This window comes from Balaenoptera musculus, chromosome 1 (assembly GCF_009873245.2).
Source record: "Balaenoptera musculus isolate JJ_BM4_2016_0621 chromosome 1, mBalMus1.pri.v3, whole genome shotgun sequence".
Lineage (NCBI taxonomy): Eukaryota > Metazoa > Chordata > Mammalia > Artiodactyla > Balaenopteridae > Balaenoptera > Balaenoptera musculus.
Genome location: NC_045785.1, coordinates 170,181,121 through 170,203,550, shown reverse-complemented (window position 1 = coordinate 170,203,550; position 22,430 = coordinate 170,181,121). Strand labels below are relative to the sequence as shown.

At 37.9% G+C, this 22,430-nt stretch overlaps 1 protein-coding gene across 2 annotated transcripts in view; it reads right to left on the bottom strand.

Annotated features, from left to right (window-relative positions):
* Nucleotides 1–22,430, bottom strand: part of USH2A (usherin) — an 816,496-nt gene that overhangs the window by 430,960 nt on the left and 363,106 nt on the right. The window lies entirely within an intron of this gene.

Sequence of the window (22,430 nt, the reverse complement as noted above, 5' to 3'; positions counted from 1 at the left end):
ATTTGCAAAGGAAAGACTCAGGACTCAGGACTCAAGTATATACTTACTTTGTAAAACCAAGAATAAATAATAATCACTGTTTTTGAAACAGTCAAACATTTGCTGTGGATAAAATCAAACATATTGGAAAAGGCTTTTCTTGTCCAATTTAAGATAGCTGTCAAGCACTTAGGAGAATGAATAAAAGCATTTTCTTTCCAATTGCATCACTGAGTCATTCTTTTACTAAGGGAAGTAACGTAAGCTTTCCTGGGCATTAATTTTTTGTATCTGTGATACAAAGATGCTATTTTGAAAATAATTTATAAAAATATTAAGGGAATTTTATCCTTTAGGGAACTGAAGCATTCATATAGACAGTGAAAAATATTGACAAAAGTTCAATATGAGGAAAGAGTACTTTGAATTTAATTTCTGCCTCTTTTTTTCTTAATATGTATTCAATACAACTAAATTCCCCTAATATCCCCGATGTTTGTGTACTGGGTACTTCTTTATAGCATTTACAGCTTTAGAGTTTTTAATCCCTCCTTGTCTCTATTTTTAGAGAAAGGATACCTTAATAATCTGAGAATGTATTGCCTGTTAATAGAGGTATTCTCCCAGTTTGTTGAATTTTCTAAATCGGATAGAAAGACAAAGACTCTAAAGCTTATCCAGATGTGGTTTTATAATGATGTCACTAGGCTTTATTCCATAATCAAGGCCCCTAAAAATATACAGTTTTAGCCTTTGTATCAGCAACAAGGTTAATGGAAATATGCACCAAGGGTAAATACTTTAGCAGATTGTGTCATCAGGAAATAAACACCATTTAAAAGGATTTAAAATAAGTAGATTTTATTTTACACTGACTAATGCACAGAAATATAATACGATAGAGCTGTTAACAAATAAACTTAATGCTTTTCTCTTCTCCTCATCCTTTTGCCGTCTGTATTGTTAAGACCAATTAGCTTTTTGCATCTAAAGTTCTAAATTACTAGCTCCTTCACCTACTGAATGGAGACAATGGTTGCATAGGTTCAGCTGTGACTATTTCAGAGTAAAGTCATATTTCAATCATTTACTTTCTAAAACGGGTTAGCTCATCCTGTATCATTACTTCAATGGTTCTCCACTGCCTCAGAACAAAATTTAAATGTCTCAGCATCCCTACAGCACCTCTGATGATCTGACTGCCACCTTGCCTCTCACTGCTCTTGATCACTTACCCAGGGTGCTCAGTCATATTAAATTGTGGGCTATTTAATTTTCATGAGATGCACATTCACAGCTCTGTGTCACTGACTATTCCACTATGGTTCTTAGGTTTGCCTGTCCTTCAGCTCTGAAACGCTACTCTAAAGCCTGCAAAAATTCACCTCCTCCGTGCTACTTTATCTTCCTGATGAATTACCTCTTTCTTTGTTCTCACACCTGTTACAGAAAATACCACAGAGTGAACAGCTTCATGTTTAGTTGCGTATGTTTCCATCCAAGCAATTGAACTGGGAATGTTTTGAGGGAAAGATGAAAATATCTTAATCACATATGTAACATCCAACCTCCAATGTAGCAACCTGTACACGGTAGATGCTCAACTAATATTTCCTGAATTAAAATGAATATGTACTTTAGAGACATGCCTGCAGGGGATGTTTGGTATTAAGGGTCCTTATTATGATTTAACAATACTCGTACTATTTCTACAACTAAAAGCACGTGTTCGTCGATCATTTACTATTTCCACAAAAGAGTTGTGAGCACTGACCATTTTTTGCATGTATTATCACACGTAATTCTCACACTGAGTCTCTGAAATAGGTACTGTTATTTCCATTTCCCCAGGAAAGCAAGGCTCAGCGAAGTCACACCTGCATGATTAGGCCTCTGAATTTTGCGGTAGGAATTCTAAAGATGACTCTCATTGACTCTCACACTTGTACGAATTCCTCCCCCTTGAGTGTGGGTGGAAGCTGTGAACGTGGGGAGATACCACTCCCATGATTATCTCACCTCATATGGAAAAAAGAGATGATCCTGGTGTGCCCGATCTCATTATGAGCCCCTTTTAAAATCAGAGTTTCCTCCAAATGCTAATAGTGGAAGCCAGAGAGATTCAAAGCATGAAAGGGATTTGACGCAAGAGATGATCTGCATTACTGAGATGAAGGCAGCCAGGTGAGTGCGGCCTCTAGAAGTTAAAAGCAGCCCCAGGCTGACAGCCAGCAAGGAAACAGTGACATCAGCCCTACCACTGCAAGGAACTGAATTCTGTCAACGACCTGAATAAGCCTGGAAGCAAATTCTTCCCCAGAGCCTCCAAAAGAGAGTCCAAGCTGCCCAACTCCTTGATCTTGACCTTGTGAGACCCTAGTTAGAAACCCAGCTAAACCCACCCAAACTTCCTACTTACAGGACCATGAGCCAGCAAACAAGTTTTGTCTTAGGTTGTCTACTGAATGTCCCTACCAGTTAGGTGCTGCTGTGAGACTGAGTTATGGCCATTAGAATGTGGGCAGAAGTGAAATATGTCACTCCCAGGTCTGGCCCACAAAAATCTCCAACTTATTATCCTTCATTCTCTTTCCTCACCTACTACAGCAATGGAGAGAACTCCAGAGCGCCCTTGGGATTCGTGTTAAAGATGGCAGAACCTTCATCTGCCTGTGTCCTCAAATATGTAGAGCGAGGAAGCGCTAGCAACCAAACTCTTCGGCTGGTAAGTGAATAAGAAATAAATTTCTATTGTGTTTCTGTTATTAGAAACTAACATGTGTGTGAGTTTACATCATCTAGGGTTATTCTAACTAATATAGAGAAGTTTTTATCTGATCTAAGAACTCAAGGAGAATGATCCAGACATATAAAGACCTGGAAAAAGAGAACTCCAGTCGGAGTAAGCAGCCAATTCAAAGGTCTGGAAATAAGAAGGCTTGCTGTATTTAAACAAACAAATGTAAACAGAAAGAAAACCGATGTAGCACTACAGAAATAAATGGTAGTGGGAGAATGATCTGAAATAAGGCTAAGAAAGTAGATGAGAGCCAGATAAGTGTTGTAAGCCAAGAGTAAGACTTTGGATTTTATTTTAAGATTGGATGTGAACCTGCGGTACAGCACAGGGAGCTCAGCTCCGTGCTCTGTGACCACCTAGATGGGTGGGATGCTGGGGGGGGTGGTCTGAGAGGGAAGGGATATATGTATACATATAGCTGATTCACTTCGTTGTACAGCAGAAACTAACACAACGTTGTAAAGCAATTATACTCCAATAAAAAATAATAATAATAAAAAAAAGATTGGATGTGAGAGATGAAAGGAGTCCAAGATTCAATCCAGGTTTTTATTTCTGGCAAAAGGGTGAGGAGCATTATTGTTAGTAACACTGATACTAATAGTGTTTGTGTTCTCAGTAGTGTTTCTGAGATGGGAAGCTCAGGCAAAGGAATGCATTTTATGGGAGGTGGTAGATACAGTGAATTCAGTTTTAGGGAGTTGGAGTAAAATGCCTGGAGCAGGAGGGTCCGATATGTGGATAGAAAAAATGTCCATGGCTTAGGAAAAGTGTCTGAATTGGAGATGAGGACTGAGTCATCACAGAGACATTGTGCAGAGTATTCCAAGAAGAGCCCTGAGATAAACCAACATTTGTGGGTGGAAGGAAAAGAAGAGGCTAACACACCAGAGCTTGAGCAATGAGAGGGAAATTGAGATGGTGGGTGTCACAGACACCAGGAGAAGAATGTTCTGGGATGGAAAAATGATCAACAATCTGTCCAAGTGTCATGAACTGTAAGGCCTTCACGTTGGCCCTGAATTGGCTCTACAAGAATTTTGATAGCCCAGTAAGAATGGTTTCAATTGCGTGGTGAAGTCACTGTGGAGACAATGGAGGGGGAGAGGGTTGAGCTTTGTTCCCCCCAAAGATATGTTCAAGTCCTAACCCCTGTACCTGTGAACGTGACCTTGTTTGGAAGTAAAGTCTTTGCAGATGTGATCAAGTTAAGAGGAAGTCATACTGGATTAGGGTGGGCTCTAAATCCAACATGGCTGGTGTCCTTATAGGATGAGAGAAATCTGGACACAGGGAGGGACCCATGGAATGAGAGAGGCAGATACTGGAGTGAGGCAGTGGCAAGCCACGGATTAGCCACTGAATATCACCAATTAGCCACAGATTGCCACCAACTGCAGTGACCACCAAAAGCTGGTGTAGACTAGGAAGAAGTCTCCCTTAGAGTTCTCAAAGGGAGCAGAGCCCCGCTGACCCCTTGATTTAGGACTTCTAGCCTCCAGACCATGAGAGAATAAATTTCTGTTGTCTTAGGCATCTGATTTGTGTTATTTTGTGATGGTAGCTCTAAGAAATATACAGGAGGTTAGGAGGCAAAGCAAGTGAGCCAGTGGACGTAGGGAATGTGACTGTGAAGGTGAGAGAGGCAAGGCTGGGACCATAAGTGGGAGATGAAACTCAAAGCCTGTTTTTCCCATGGTTTTTTTTCCCTCTACATGATAGGCCTTGAGCCTATCAAATGCTGATGGAAGGAGCTAGTACAGGAGGAGAGAGAAAGACACAGGAAAAGTAAGGCTGAAAGAGAGGTCCTCACAAAGGTAGGAGAAGATGATCTAGAGGGGGAATTAGCCCTCGGCAGGGGAATGAACACTCCTTTGCTTCCTAAGAGAAGGAGGGAAACATTGGTTCTAATGTAGGAAATGTTCCATGACAGCAAACTGAGGAACCCCATCCAAGAGCTTCAATTTGAGGTGAAAAGCAGTCATCTGCTGAGATTCAGGGAGATCAGAGCTTGAAGAACTGTGGACGATGACTGAAGAACTGGCGCTGGCAAATGTGAGACTAGGGAAATAAAGAAAGGTCGAGAGCAAGTATTTAGAAGCCAGTTGGAGATTGGAGAACACTAGCTATCAGAATGGCACCCATCTGTATGCTTATCAAATTCTCTTTGGCAGAGCTGAGGAAGCCCCAGTGTGGGTGTCAAAAACACAGACAAATATATTGATCTAGTTTTGGTGGGTTTTCACTTGAATATATTGTAATAATAATGGTGCAAGAAAGTTGAGAGAATTGAAAAGAAAACAATTCAAGCTCTAAACTCTGGAGCTACCTCAGAAGGAAAAGAAAGACAGAGTCTAATAAAGCAAAGAGATGGAGGGGTTAAGAAACTGAGAGTTTCAAAGAAGAACACAAATATGTTCAGTGTGAGTAAATGAGTGAAAGAGCTGGAAAACGGTTGTTTGTAGTTGAATAGTGGAATATGTGGACTTAATGTGTTAGACATGGAGCATTTCTAAGTGATGGCAACATCCAGAGTACCAAAATGAAAGCAATTAACTTAAGAGTACAATCAAGTTTCCTATAGATGAGAAGGTAAAGGATCTGAGAGGCTGAGTTGCCAAAGGATTGTTCCCATGACAGCTGAAACAACACAGGATGCTGGCAGTTTTGGGGTGGAGAAAGAAGAAAGGGGAAAATCTAAGTGCTCAAGTCTTTACTGAATCAGGAAACAAGGGTAAGGTGTTAGTAAAGATGAACAAAACAAAGAAAACTTCTACAGCCAAAGAGCATGGGTCTCATGGATCAATGAGTATTAAAGGAAGGTAGAAAATCTGGGATGATGTTTGGTAGGAGAAGCAGAGGATGCCGACCCTGTCCCCTTGATTTCTGCATTACATGGGACACCAAAGACTGATTCACATCTACTTAAAATGGCTGAAGAAGAAATTGCTAGCTTTAGGGGAGAGTCAGTTTTCATTTATTTCAAGAAGATATAATAAATATAACATGAAGAGTATGAAGCCTTCTCTAACCATTTCTCACTGAAATATAATCTCCATGAGGGCAGGGCCTTTGCATCTTTTGTTATCTATTGGATCTTCAATGCTTAGAAAACTATTGAGTGTCTACATAGTGTCTACAGAGTAATATTCATAATATTCAACTAATGAATATTATTATGAATATTACTCAATAATATTGAGTAAATGAATGGACCATTCCAGATAAAAGTGATTATCTCCCTTCTAAATACTTTTTATTACTGTCATGGAATATATCAGTTTTTAAACTGATTTTGAACAGATGCCTTATATTTTCTAATATTTTTCAGGTATTTGAGGAAAGTTTTATAATGCTATTAATCACAGCATCAAATACATAGAACAGAATTCCAGAATGAATTGTGTACTGTCAAAATTCATATGTTGAAATCCTAGCCCCCAGTACTTGAGAACATGACCTTATTTGGAAATAGGGTCAGGTTGTCATACTGAGTGAAGTAAGTCAGACAGAGGAAGAGAAATATCGTATGATATTCCACTTATATGGGGAATCTAAAAAACAGATATACATGAACTTATTTACAAAACAGAAACAGACTCACAGACTTTGAGAACGAACTTATGATTACCGAGGGGAAGGGTGGCAGAGAGGGATAGTTAGGGAGTTTGGGATTAACATGTACACACTGCTATATTTAAAATGGATAAACAGGAGATTGGTTCAAGACGGCAGAGTAGAAGGATGTGTGCTCACTCCCTCTTGCGAGAGCACTGGAATCACAACTAACTGCTGAACAATCATCGACAGGAAGACACTGGAACTCACCAAAAAAGATACCCCACATCCAAAGACAAAGGAGAAGTCGCAATGAGATGGTAGGAGGGGCTCAATCACAATAAAATCAAATCCCATAACTGCTGGGTGGGTGACTCACAAACTGGAGAACACTTATATCACAGAAGTCCACCCACTGGAATGAAGGTTCTGAGCTCCACATCAGGCTTCCCAACCTGGGGGTCCGGCAACGGGAGGAGGAATTCCCAGAGAATCAGACTGTAAAGGCTAGTTGGGATTTGATTGCACGACTTCGACAGGACTGGGAGAAACAGAGACTCCACTCTTGGAGGGCACACACAAAGTAGTGTGCACATCAGGACTCAGGGGAGAGGAGCAGTAACCCCAGAGGAGAATGAACCAGACCTTCCTGCTAGTGTTGGAGAGTCTCCTGCAGAGGCGGGGTGCAGCTGTGGCTCACCATGGGGACAAGGACACTGGCAGCAGAAGTCCTGGGAAGTACTCCTTGGCATGAGCCCTCCCAGAGTCCACCATTAGCCCCACCAAAGAGCCTGTAGGCTCCAGTGCTGGGTTGCCTCAGGCCAAAAAACCAACAGGGAGGGAACTCAGCCCCACCCATTATCAGACAAGTGGATTAAAGATTTACTGAGCTCTTCCCACCAGAGCAACATCCAGCTCTACCCACCACCGGTCCTTCCCACCAGGAAGCTTGCACAAGCCTCTTAGATAGCTCATCCACCAGAGGGCAGACAGCAGAAGAAAGCAGAACTACAATCCTGCAGCCTGTGGAAAGAAAACCACATTCACAGAAAGATAGACAAAATGAAAAGACAGAGGACTATGTAGTAGATGAAGGAACAAGATAAAATCCCAGAAAAGCAACTAAATGAAGTAGATAAGCAACCTTCCAGAAAAAGAATTCAGAATAATGATAGTAAAGATGATCCAGGACCTTGGAAAAAGAATGGAGGCAAAGATTGAGAAGATGCAAGAAATGTTTAACAAAGATCTAGAAGAATTAAAGAACACACAAACATAGATGAACAATACAATAACTGAAATGAAAAATACACTAGAAGGAATCCAAAGCAGAGTAACTGAGGCAGAAGGATAGATAAGTGACCTGGAAGACAGAATGGTGGAATTCATTGCCATGGAACAGAATAAAGAAAAAATAATGAAAAGAAATGAAGACAGCCTAAGAGTCCTCTGGGACACATTAAACACACCAACATTCACATTATAGGGGTCCCAGAAGGAGAAGAGAGAGAAAATGGACCCGAGAAAATATTTGAAGAGATTATAGTTGAAAACATCCCTCACATGGGAAAGGAAACAGCCACCCAAGTCGAGGAAGCACAGAGAGTCCCAGGCAGGATAAACCCAAGGAGAAACATGCCGAGACACATAGTAAACAAACTGACAAAAATTAAAGACAAAGAAAAATTATTAAAAGCAACAAGGGAAAAACAAAAAACTAACATAAAAGGGAACTCCCATAAGGTTAACAGCTGACTTCTCAGCAGAAACTCTACAAGCCAGAAGAGAGTGGCACAATATATGTAAAGTGATGAAAGGGAAGAACCTATGACCAAGATTACTCTACCCAGCAAGGATCTCATTCAGATTCGATGGAGAAATCAAAAGCTTTACAGACAAGCAAAAGCTAAGAGAATTCAGCACCACCAAACCAGCTCTACAACAAATGCTAAAGCAACTTCTCTGAGTGGGAAACACAAGAGAAGAAAAGGAGCTACAAAAACAAACCCAAAACAATTAAGAAAATGGTAATAGGAACATACATATAGATAATTATCTTAAATATGAAAGGATTAAATGCTCCAACCAAAAGACAGGCTTGCTGAATGGATACAAAAACAAAACCCATATATATGCTGTCTACAAGAGACCCACTTCAGGCCTAGGGACACATACAGACTGAAAGTGAGGGGATGGAAAAAGATATTCCATGCAAATGGAAATCAAAAGAAAGCAGGAGTAGCAATACTCATACCAGATAAAATAGACTTTAAAATAAAGAATGTTACAAGAGACAAGGAAGGACACTACATAATGTTCAAGGGATCAATCCAAGAAGAAGATATAACAATTATAAATATATATGCACCCAACATAGGAGCACCTCAATACATAAGGCAACTGTTACCAGCTATAAAAGAGGAAATCGACAATAACACAATAATAGTGGGGGTCTTTAGCACCTCACTTACACCAATGGATAGCTCATCCAGACAGAAAAGTAATAAGGAAACACAAGCTTTAAATGACACAATAGACCAGATAGTTTTAATTAATATTTATAGGACATTCCATCCGAAAACAGCAGATTACACTCTCTTCTCAAGTGCACACAGAACATTCTCTAGGATAGATCACATCTTGGGTCACAAATCAAGCCTTGGTAAATTTAAGAAAATTGAAATCATATCAAGCACCTTTTCTGACCACAACGCTATGAGGTTAGAAATCAATTATAGGGGGAAAAAGTAAAAAACACAAACACATGGATGCTAAACAATACATTACTAAATAACCAATATGTCACTGAAGAAATCAAAGAGGAGATAAAAAAAATACCTAGAGACAAATGACAACGATGATCCAAAACATATGGGATGCAGCAAAAGCAGTTCTAAGAGGGAAATTTGTAGCAATACAATCCTACCTCAAGAAACAAGAAAAATCTCAAATAAACAATCTAACCTTACACCTAAAGGAACTAGAGAAAGAAGAACAAACAAAACCCAAAGTTAGTAGAAGGAAAGAAATAATAAAGATCAGAGCAGAAATAAATGAAATAGAAACAAAGAAAACAATAGCAAAGATGAATAAAACTAAAAGCTGGTTGTTTGAGAAGATAAATAAGATTGATAAACCTTTAGCCAGACTCATCAAGAAAAAGAGGGAGAGGACTCAAATCAATAAAATTAGAAATGAAAAAGGAGGAGTTACAAGGGACACTGCAGAAATACAAAGCATCCTAAGAGACTGCTACAAGCAACTCTATGCCAATAAAGTGGGCAACCTGGAGGAAATGGACAAATTCTTAGAAAGGTATAACCTTCCAAGACTGAAACAGGAAGACAGAGAAAATATGAACAGACCAATCACAAGTAATGAAATTGAAACTGTGGTTAAAAATCTTCCAAAAAACAAATGTCCAGGACCAGATGGTTTCACAGGTGAATTCTATCAAACATTTAGACAAGAGCTAACACCCATCCTTCTCAAACTCTTCCAAAAACTGCAGAGGAAGGAACACTCCCAAATTCATTCTCCAAGACCACCATCATCCTGATACCAAAACCAGACAAAGATACTACAAAAAAAAGAAAATTACAGACCAATATCACTGATGAATATAGATGCAAAAATCATCAATAAAATACTAGCAGAGAGAATCCAACAACACATTAAAAGGATCATACACCACGATCAAGTGGGATTTATCCCAGGGATGCAAGGATTCTTCAATATATGCAAATCAATCAATGTGATACACCATATTAACAAATTGAAGAAGAAAAACCATGTGATGATCTCAATAGATGCATAAAAAGCTTTTGACAAAATTCAACACCCATTTATGATAAAAACTCTCCAGAAAGTGGGCATAGAGAGAGCGTACCTCAACATAATAAAGGCCATATATGACAAACCCACAGCCAACATCGTTCTCAATGGTGAAAAACTGAAAGCATTTCCTCTAAGATCCAGAAAAAGACAAGGTTGTCCACTCTCACCACTATTATTAAACATAGTTTTGGAAGTCCTAGCCATGGCAAACAGAGAAGAAAAAGAAATAAAAGGAATACAGATTGGAAAAGAAGAAGTACAACTGTCAGTCTTTGCAGATGACATGATACTATACATAAAGAATTCTAAAGATGCCACCAGAAAACTACTAGAGCTAATCAATGAATCTGGTAAAGTTGCAGGATACAAAATTAGTTCACAGAAATCTCTTGCATTCCTGTACACTAACAATGAAAAATCAGAAAGAAATTAAGGAAACAATCCCATTCACCACTGCAACATAAAGAATAAAATATCTAGGAATAAATCTACCTGAGGAGGTAAAAGACCTGTACTCAGAAAAGTATAAGACACTGATGAAAGCAATCAAAGATGACACAAACAGATGGAGAGATATACCATGTTCTTGGATTAGAAGAATCAATATTGTGAAAATGACTATACTACCCAAAGCAATCTACAGATTCAATGCAATCCCTATCAAATTACCAATGGCACTTTTTACAGAACTAGAAAAAAAATCTTAAAATTTGTATGGAGAAACAAAAGACCCCAAATAGCCAAAGCAATCTTGAGGGGAAAAAAAAAAAAACGGAGCTGGAGGAATCAGAATCCCTGACTTCCAACTATACTACAAAGTTACAGTAATCAAGATAGTATGGTACTGGCACAAAAACAGAAATATAGATCAATGGAACAGGATAGAAAGCCCAGAGATAAACCCATGCACATATGGTCAACTAATCTATGACAAAGGAGGCAAGGATATACGATGGAGAAAAGACAGCCTCCCCAATAAGTGGTGCTGGGAAAACTGGACAGCTACATGTAAAAGAATGAAATTAGAACATTCCCTAACACCATACACAAAAATAAAACAGATTAAAGACCTAGATAAAATCAAAATGGATTAAAGACACTATAAAACTCTTAGAGGAAAACATAGGCAGAACACTCTTTGACATAAACCACAGCAAGATTTTTTTGACCCACCTCCCAGAGTAATGGAAATAAAAACAAAAATAAACAAATGGGACCTAAAGAAACTTAAAAGCTTTTGCACAGCAAAGGAAACTATAAACAAGACGAAAAGAGAACCCTCAGAATGGGAGAATAATTTGTAAACAAATCAATGGACAAAGGATTAATCTCCAAAATATATAAACAGCTTATTCAACTCAATATCACAAAAACAAACAATCCAATCAACAAATGGACAGAAGACCTAAATAGATATCTCTCCAAAGAAGACATTTGCAAGAGTCCCATGAAAAGCTGCTCAACATCACTATTTATTAGTGAAATGCAGACCAAAACTACAATGAGGTATCACCTCACACCGGTTAGAATGGACATCATCAGAAAATGTGCAAACAACAAATGCTGGAGAGGGTGTGGAGAAAAGGGAGCCCTCTTGCACTGCTGATGGGAATGTAAATTGATACAGCCACTATGGAGAACAGTATGGCGGTTCCTTAAAAAACTAAAAATAGAATTACCAAAAAAAAAAAAAAAAAAAATAGAATTACCGTATGACCCAGCCATCCCACTACTGGGCATATACCCAGAGAAAACCATAATTCTAAAAGACACTTGAACCCCAATGTTCACTGCAGCACTATTTACAATAGCCAGGTCATGGAAGCAACCTAAATGCCCAATGACAGATGAATGGATAAAGAAGATGTGGTACATATATACAATGGAATATTACTCAGCCATAAAATGGAACAAAACTGGATCATTTGTAGGGATGTGGATGGACCTAGAGACTGTCATACAGAGTGAAATAAGTCAGAAAGGGAAAAACAAATACCGTATATTAACGCATATATGTGGAATCTAGAAAAATGGTACAGATGAACCAGCTTGCAAGGCAGAAATAGAGACACAGATGTAGAGAACAAACGTATGGACACCAAGGGGGCAAAGCGGGGGTGGGGGGTGATGGTGGGATGAATTGAGAGATTGGGATTGACATATATACACTAATATGTATGAAATAGACAATAAGAACCTGCTGTATAAAGAAATAAAATTCAAAAAAAATAAAATAAAATCGATAACCAACAAGGACCTACTGTATAGCACAGGGAACTCGGCTCAATATTCTGTAACAACCTAATTGGGAAAATAATTTGAAAAAGAATAGACACATGTATATGTATAACTGAATCACTTTGTTGTACACCTGAAACTAACACAACACTGTTAATCAACTATACTCCAACGTAAAAGTTAAAAAAAAAAGATGAAGTCATCAGGGTGGGCCCTAATCCAATATGACTTGCGTTCTTATAAAAAGGGGAAATTTCCACACAGGCAGCACACAAGGAGAATGCCATGTGAAGATGAAGGCAGAGATCAGGGAGATGCTTCTACAAGTCACAGAACACCCAAGATTGCCAGCAAACCACCAGAAGCTAGGGGAGAGGCATGAAACAGATTCTCCCTTACAGCCCCTAGAAGGGACCAACCCTCACCAACACATTGATACGGGACTTCCAGCCTCTAGAACTGTGAGACAATCAACTTCTCCCGTGATACTCTGTTATAGCAGCCCTAGCAAATTTACACAAGTAGTTTAGCCAAAAAAAGAATTCGCTACATATTGGATAATTAAATGAAAAATTCTACGAAGCCACAGGAACAGCCTACCTCATTAAAACTGTTTACCACATTTAGCATATTAATTACTTCTGAATTATGCATCGGTGTTTGTTGTCATTTACTTTAAAATATTAATTTACTGATTCTCAGTGTTCGTCAATTTAATTCAATTCATTTCAACTCAATCCAATACGAGATTATTAGAGGCCAATTGGGTCCTTATTCCTAGGCTACCTACTATAGCAATCATGAAAATAAATAACATGATAACTGTACTCAATGCACCTACACTCTTGTTTGGAATCGAGATTTATCGCCTTTAAAATAAGTTAATATTGCAAGACAGAATGTATTCAAGTGACAAATTTGTAGGAAAATGATAAGAATCTGTGAATCAAAGGAAGATGTGGGAATTGAGCTAGATCATCATATATGGGTAACATTTTAATGGGGGTAGATCGTGCTAGAGGTATGGAGAATACCACACTTGATACTGGCTAGAAGGAAATGAGTAAGGTGATCTACCTGATTAAATATCAAAGTAAAGACTAGAGAGAACTAACAGATAAGTACTGATAGGTGAATGCAATCAGATTCCTGAAATATCCATTGTACCAATTTTATCATATATATTAAAATTGGGAAAAATACTACAAAAATTCAGATGATATCCAAACTGTAGTAAATTTAAAAGATAAAAAGACCCCTTCAAAAAAAGGACAGGAAACACTAGAATCCCATTACTGGGAGATAAGCACTGTTAAGACTTTGGTGTATATCCCTAGACATACATATTCATATACGTATGTGTTCACATCCATGTATACATACACATGTGTACACATATATATTTTACTAAAATAGATTCACATATTACGTGCTGTTGAAGTGTTTGTTTTTAACACCTTTCCACATTATTAAATATTCTTCTACAGCATCCTGAGGTGTATGGCCACACAATATTCCATTCGTGGACACTTAGAAGTTTTTTGCTGGTGAACACAGGCCAGTGGTTCCATGTGCTAAGTTCTAATTTCATAGATGGAGCTTCTCTATAGTTAGTTCCCAGTTCTGGACTTGGAGAATGAGGTAGATGGTTCATTTCACAAATATTCCAGTGGCTTTCTGGAAGGTAGGACTATAACAGCTGACACTGTCATAGCAACAGCTTGGAGGTCAGAGGGTTCAGGATATATGTGCAGGAATACAAAGGATTGTTCCACTGATTCACTCTCCCTCCGCCATTCTCCAAAAGAAACCAGTGAAGAAAGAACACACTGTCTGATTCCATTCATATTAAATACAAAACAGCAAAACAAACAAAAAAAGTCTATGCTAAATGATCAGGAAAGCAGTCACCTGAGTCAAGAGGTAAGACATGAGGGCAAAAATGGGGAGCCTCTAGGGTGCCAAGAATGTTCTGTGTCTTGATCTGGGCGCTGGTTCCATGGATGTGTTCAGTTTGAGAATATTCATCAAGCTGTATACTTAAGATATGTTTTTGGTGTGAATTTATCATTCACTTAAGAAGCTTTAAGAAATAAATTTAAAATAATGGCAGTTCTTAATGCTCAAAATAGCAGGCAGGTTCTATTTGTAAAGCTCTCAATGGAAGTAAACATTCGTAAGTCAGACAGAGAAAGAGAAATATCATATGATATCGCTTATATGCAGAATCTAAAAAGAAATGATACAAATGAACGTCTTTACAAAACAGAAATGGACTCACAGACTTAGAGAATGAACTTATGGTTCCCGGGCGGGGAGGGTAGAGGGAAGGGATACTCAGGAAGTTTGGGATTGACATGTATACACTGCTATATTTAAAAAGGATAACCAACAAGGACCTACGGTATAGCACAGGGAACTCTGCTCAATGTTATATGGCAGCCTGGATGGGAGGGGGGGTCTGGGGGAGAATGGATACATGTATATGCATGGCTGAGTCCCTTTGCCATGCACATGAAACTATCGCAACATTGTTAATTGGCTATACTCCATTATAAAATAATAAGTTTTTTTTTTTAAAAAGAGAAGACATTCCATCACCTTTTTCAGGATTTAACTCCACTACTTTTCTAACTGGATCTGATTCCCACTATTCCTCTGAAATCCCTTCAAATAGAGAGCCTTTTCCTACCATTTAAGAGTATAATATTCATCAATTAGGTTAACAGATCACAGGTAATATTTGGGTACAGATCTTAAGATATAAATTTAAACATATTTAATTTCTTCACATACTTGTGCACTGGAGAAGCATCTGAAAATAAGAATAACACTTTGGTTGTATTGTTTACAACCACAACTGATATTTAAACATTCTGTACAAGTTATTTCACTTCACTTGACCCTTTGTTACTAAGTGAATAGGGCTTTTTAAAGTAAAGCATCCATTGTTTGTTAACCCAAGGATCAGGGCTGTGGCTAAACTTTAAGCAACTCTTCTGGACTCTTTGATCACAGAGTTAGCAGCTTAGTAACTTGGCCTCTGAAGGCTTTCACTTCTTTTCATTATTTGGACTTTTTTCCTTGTATCCTCAAGGTTTCTTAGACTTAGTATAATTTAACGCTATGTCAGTGACATCAAAAGGGCACAAAGTATGAATTAGTTTGTAATAGGGAGGCACCATCACTCATAGATGAGATCACTGCCTTACCTGAAAACCCTCACATACTCTGTCTTATTAATACTCTGCCTTATGGGTTAGAACACAAGCATGTTAACAGTATTCCCCTCAGTAACATTACTTTATGTAAGAGGAGTGATTTAGAATCACTGCATTGTGGTATTCAAAAATGCAAAATGAAAGAAAATATCAAGGTTAAAGTGAAGTTTTGTTTTGCTAAGAAAAGATGTTTTGTAAGCCATCAGTGTGAATGAATATAATTTAGCTCAAATTTGTAGACCTTTGAACACTTTTTTTATTGTGCCATAAGCAATACAGCTTCTTCTATCATAAATGTCTCATCGTAAGACTTAAGTGTTTGGAAGGTTCAAGATGAACATTTTTTATTTTGCTGTTTATACATGGTCCTTTCTGACCTTGGCAAATAAGACCAAAAAAAAAGTTTTAGCACTTTTAGGGGTTAAAGATATAAATACTTACTGTCTATCTGACTTTACCAGGAATTCATCTGCTTTTCTTCTCTCTTTCTCGTCTCTCTCTCTGCCTCTGCCTTTGTCTTTCTATCTGTCTGTCTCTCTCTCATACTCAGTCACACTCACACACACACACACTCCTTATACCACTATTATCCTTGTCTTACTGGCTCAGTCTTAGTGATAGAATCTCAGGTCCTAATGGTGATGGGAAGATGCCATCAATGGTGCTGGATATCAGTCACTCTTATTCAATCATAAGACTACTATAGATTTATGAGATAATACACTTGAAAATGTTCATGTTTTAAGGTTTGGTGTCAGATATAATTTTTAAGGAATCCCTTTTGACGTTTCCCCCTTTGAAATTCTCGTATTTGTAAGCAGCAAAGGTTTAGGTTGGGTTAACTAAGAACCACTTACACAGTAAGAAAAGAGTTGTCCTGAGGGATCCCTAGTCTTTCTTCACTGGTCAACACAACTCACATAAACCTCCCTGTCATGCTCGTAGTATACTTCTTCAGGTTACCACCATCTTGCTATCCTTGTTTCCAAAAACTTTGTAGGCTTCTGTGAACTATCTCACGAACTTCTTAAAGACTGCCAGTTTCTACTAGGGCGCTCATTTAAAATGAGAACGATCTGGTTGGCTACAGTTCGGATGGTCATCATCAATCAGGAAGCTATCTAGCCTGAACTTTGAAACAATCCCAGTATGTTGTGAACAGACTCACAAAAGGTTTCTTTTTTCCTCCCCCTTTATGAACATACGGTATACACACATCTTAAGTGGCGCCACAATAGCTCTGCTGTTGATATCAATATAGGTCCTTCAATCTTTCAATAATGTTTTTAATCATAAGCTTTAAAGCACAATTGTTTTTACCTTGAAATTCTTAAAAATCTGTTATGAGACAGAAATAAGAGATTAATGGAGATCTTGCAAAAAAAGATAAATGGCACCACCAGAATACCACAAAACTGGGGGGAAAATTAATTGAACCTATACTTTTGATAAATATTTATTTTTTGCAGGAGAAAAATGCATACTAGTTTAAGCTGTCATTATACTAACCTACAGCCTATTTTTCATATTATTAGTAATACATAATGTGGTAGTTTATATTCAAAAATAAAACTAGAATGTATATACCTCATGTATTTATCCAGAAATACCCCAAGGTTACTATGGTTACGAAAAATCCATTACCTTTGAATACAGAATGAAAAAGTTTGACTTCAAGTGTGTGCTATTTATTATAGCGAACATCAACAGCCTTCGGGAGGTTCTCTAACTGGATTCATTTTTCAGTGTCATAACTGACCCACCATTTTACTAGCTTATGGCCTATGCAAGGCAAAAATTTGAACTGTATGCATTTTTAAATATATTTTGTACTAACTCAAGGTGCAGCACTGCCTTTGACTTTTAATGCTTCATATTTAAGAGAAAGAAGAAAAACATTCCAGCCACCTAGATGTTAAGTGGCTTTTGAATTGAAATGCATTTACTTTGACCTGTATCCACCATGGCGGCAAGATCCATTTTTTTATGCATAACGGAAAAGTGTTTGTTCTATGTGGAAACTGAAAAGGAAGCTACAAATAAATGGAGTAGGAGTGAGAAAAGAAAGGTTGACACCTTGAATATTTAGGAGGGGACATTAGCCAAGTCATTAAGCAAGTTTTTGATGGTGTAGAAGACAAAGAACTGTAAATAGTGCAGGTGACTGTAGCCAGGAAAAACAGCGTATGAAACACAGCTCTTAAAGAAGTTTCAAACTGAATCCTTACCCCTATTAAATTTTTGCTCATCCGTACTATGATCAGCTGAATCAAATATAAATCACTAATCATCATACAAAAGTATGCAGTAAACTAGTAGCTAAACATGCAAATAAAAATAATATTTTCAGGTTGTAAAACTGTCAAAGATGTAAGCATGTAACATTCACTGTTTATGAACTTTTCTGGAAAACAATGCAAAAATGTATATCAAATATTCTGAAAAAGTTTGTTACCTTTGACTCAGCTATTCCCCATTTAGAGATCTAGCAAACAAAGATTTATGTACAGTAATATTTCTCACAAAATATTTAAAATGAGATAAATTAGAAATTTTGAATTTTTAAGTGGTTAAATGCATTAATGTACATTCATAAGATCGAATATAACATTATTAAAATATTTCAAGATATTTTTAGAAAAATCCTTGTGGTGTGAGATATATTCATATTAAGGGAATATGCAAGGATTCCAAATTATACATATAGCTCAATTTTGTTAAAATGAATAAAGTGCTGGAAGGAATTACATCAAATACTAAGAGTTTCTATCTGTAAGGTGGGATTATCAGGTATTAGATATCTGCATATTTTAAATGATCTTCAGTAAGCATATGTTACTTTTATAACTAAAAAATGCTATCAATTATTTCTCTACACATGCTACTTATCTAGTAGTCTACATCTTTCATTTCATAAATCTAGTAGACTACATCTTTCATTTCTCAGTCTCTCTATGAATTGACATTTCAGCACTGGAGAGATCCACTTCATTGACCCTAAACTCTTGCTATTACTGACAGCACCAGCCAGAATAGAATAGAATAGAATAGAACAGAATAGAAGTTCCATCCACAAGCTACTCAGAATGGAAAGGACATTATGCCACAAAAATCCTGGCACAAAGACAAGCAACGAGTACCAATAGCATCGTGGATACATTTTATGATGAAACGTGGCAGGATTTAAAGTGTCTGTAGAGGCTAAAGTGAGACCCAATGCTAGAGCAGTTTTCTCCATCAGTTTTCTCCGGGCTGACTTCAACCAGCCAGATTCCCTTTCCCATTCTTCTTTTCTGTGATTCCTAGTGGACAGGTGAATTTTGAAGACATAAATGACCTAAATGTAATGTATATCACAGATACAAAATCTTGAAAGAGTTGAAAGATATCTAAAAGACCATTTTATTTAACTTGCATGCCATTGGAGAATCTCAAGAAAAGCGGACATTCAGCAGAAAACACTCACTTTTGGGTGCTGTTACAAACTGAATTGTGTTCTCCAAAATTTACATGTTGAAGCCTTAACCCCCAGTGTGACTACATTTGGAGATAGGGCTTTTTTTAATTCAATTTTTATTTTATACTGGAGTTTAGTTGATTTACAGAGATAGGGCTTTTAAAGACGTGATGAAGGTTAACTGAGGTTATAGGGATAGGGCCCTAATCCAATGGTTCTGATGCCCCTAAAGGAAGAGGAAGAGACAGCAGGGGTGTACACATAAGAAAGACCATGTGAGGATGCAGGGAGAAAGTGGCTGTCTGCAAGTCAAGGAGAGAGGTCCCAAGAGAAACCAAACCTGCCAACACCTTGATCTTGGACTTCTAGCCTCCAGAACTATGAGAAATAAATTTCCGTTGTTTAAGCCATCCAGTCTGTGGTATTTGGTTATGGCAGCCCTAGAAGATTAACATAGGTGCTCTGGGGTTTGTAATCAAGCTTCCATCTCCCTTTCAGAGTTGTTGTGAGGAATAATAAAATGTGTTCAATAAGTAGCATGTGTAGAGATGAAATGTATGGACTTTGAGGCCAGAGAGACCCAGATTTGAATCAGTTCTTCCAATTACCGACTAGGATTTCTTGGTGTCTCTGGGCCTCAGCTTTGCTGGCTATGACACTTGAATCATCATGTACAACTTTGAACCCCATCGTAACGTTTTTGGCTTAGTTCCTCTCCTTAGTGACCAATACTGTATTCCTACTGTACTTCGTATCTTCTGCCATTTGGAGATAAAAGCAATAAGAAATATAGTTGCCTTTGAGATGCCAAGGAGGACATAGGAAATAATGTTATGAGTCTTATCAGAGAAATAATCTTTAAAAATCTACCTGAAGGATGAAAACCACCGAAGAAACCATTATCACTGTAGTTAGAGAAGACGGTTAAGGACTCTATAAAAATATTCCACTTTCTTTATATTATATCTGGGGCATCTCTTATACTATGCTAACATTTGCCATGATCTTTCAATGCAGATACTACAGTCACATGGGTCTGTTAAGGATTCGAGTCAACGTAATACAGAATTAGTTTCATTTTTTAGGTGGTATGAGAAATCAGTGTGAATTCTAGCCTCCTCTCCTCCCCACCCTGTTCTTTTTCTGGCTTTGGAGTGTCACCTCATGTGGCATTCTGCACATTTTGGAAATCTTCAAGGCCCACACTTTTAGACCCGCCATCACACACCACTTCTCTGTGGACTAGGTCAGCATTCGCTTCTGCACAGAAAAAGGATCTTAGTTTCTTTTTCTCTGGTTTCTACCTTTTTTCTCGCCTCTCTTTACCTTACTGCTTTGTTTTTAATCCACCCTACTCCTACTCCCCACCCACTCCCCTAATTTGAAATCTTCTTTCTTTGTTCTCAGGAGTCATCTGACTTCATTCATTCACTTATTCAGCACTGTTTGTTCTATACCTTCCCTGTAATCAGTCCTGGAGATGCAGTGATGAACAAGGCAGACATGGCCCCGTCCTTATGATGCCCATGGTTTAGTAGGGCAAACTGACAAGTAAACAAACAGCCTTATTCAAGACAACGCAAACCAAAAAAGGAGGGGGGAGCATAAAGGCACTCAGTGAGCACACAGGGGGCATACCTAACTCATATTTGGGAGTCCAAGAAGGCTTCTTGGAGGAAATGTCTACAATGGGCTTAAAAGGTGTGCTTCCCCATTATGCATGACGACAATTTTGGTTCTACAGAAGTATTTTGTGTAATAATGATTAATATATGGGTAAAGTTCATTCCATGATGTGTTTTCATTTCTTCTGAAATAATTTCTATGGCCAATAACTTTTAGTTAAAATAATGCCTTCAGATAATCCTAGGGCAAGGGTAATCTATTTTTAGTTTTAGTATTTATTTTTTAGTTCAGTTCTCTTTACTAAGTTTACTAAGAACATGCTAGGTGTTTTTATAGATCTAGTTCCCTTCAAAATCCTGAAAATTGAAGTTATTTCTATTTTACTGTTTCAGAAACTAAGTCTCAGAAGTTAAATAACTTGTTTTAAGACCGCATACTCATCATTAGTCAGAATACTTGAGACGGTATCAAAGTCTACCTCTCACAGGCTGTGTGGCCTGAAGGAAGTTGCTTCACCTTTCTGTGCCTCAATTTCCTCATTTGTAAAATGGGGGTAACGATAACACCTACCTCACAGAATAAGTATTACAGAATTCTATCCAACCATGATGAATGAAATATAAATGTAATAGTTCTTGTGCTTTGAAGCCTCTCAGACTAGAGAGGATACAAAAAATATAAATTCAAAGAAAGCAATTAGATGAATGCCATAGCCCTGTCCCAATATGCCTCATTCCTGCATCTGTATGTGTTGCCATGAAATCATGAGCATCAAGGGGCTGAGGGGAGGCAATGTCTGGCTGGTCCTCTGTTACCACCTTAGTACCTGGCATTAATGTGGAGGAGTGAATACATAAACAATTAATCCTGTCTCTGACGCTAACCTGTTATGACCTTTCATGAAGAATTTAATCTCTCTAAGGCCTCAGTGTTTCATCAATCAATATTTGATTAATGATGTCTCACCTAATAGTCACATATAATATCTAAAATACCATAAAATATATAACCACTATTACCATACAAATATAAGCTCGATTCAGGCACCAGACAACATACATAATACAGGCCTCATGTTTCACAAGGTTTCCAACAATTCACTTTTCTTAAGTGTCATGACACTTTATAATATGATCTAGGCAGATATGCTATGTTTCTTCCCAAATGGTCTCAAATTCAGACCACACTGAGTGACACTTCTGAGTCTTAAGCTTATTCCACATTCATGAGGATTTTAAAGTGGTTAATTCATGCGCCAGTGGCATTTGTTTGAAATGACATCATCGCCTCAATTGGATTGACATGACATCAATTGAATTGAAATGACATCACTGTACTGCAAGCACGGCTGGGGACCACACTGGGTCTCAGCTTCAATCTTGTGATCAGTTAGAGGCAGAGGAGTCATATGCTGATCTGTCTGTGTTGATAGTATACATTTCCAAACCCCCCTCTGCACCTGTGCAAAGGTATATTAGTAGAAGGATTCAGGTGAGGAGTGGTGGGACAATGGTAGAGAACATGCAGTAAGACAGCCTTGGGGGAGGGGGAAGGGAGCCAACATGAGCCCTTTTCCGTTTTTCCAGCTTTGGCTTCACTGTAAGTGTAATGTAACTGCAAAGGTCATGGAATTTTAGTGATTTAACAGGAGACAAAACTAAGTAACCCAACTTTTGAAACTGCATTCTCAGATAACTATTATATATATATATAT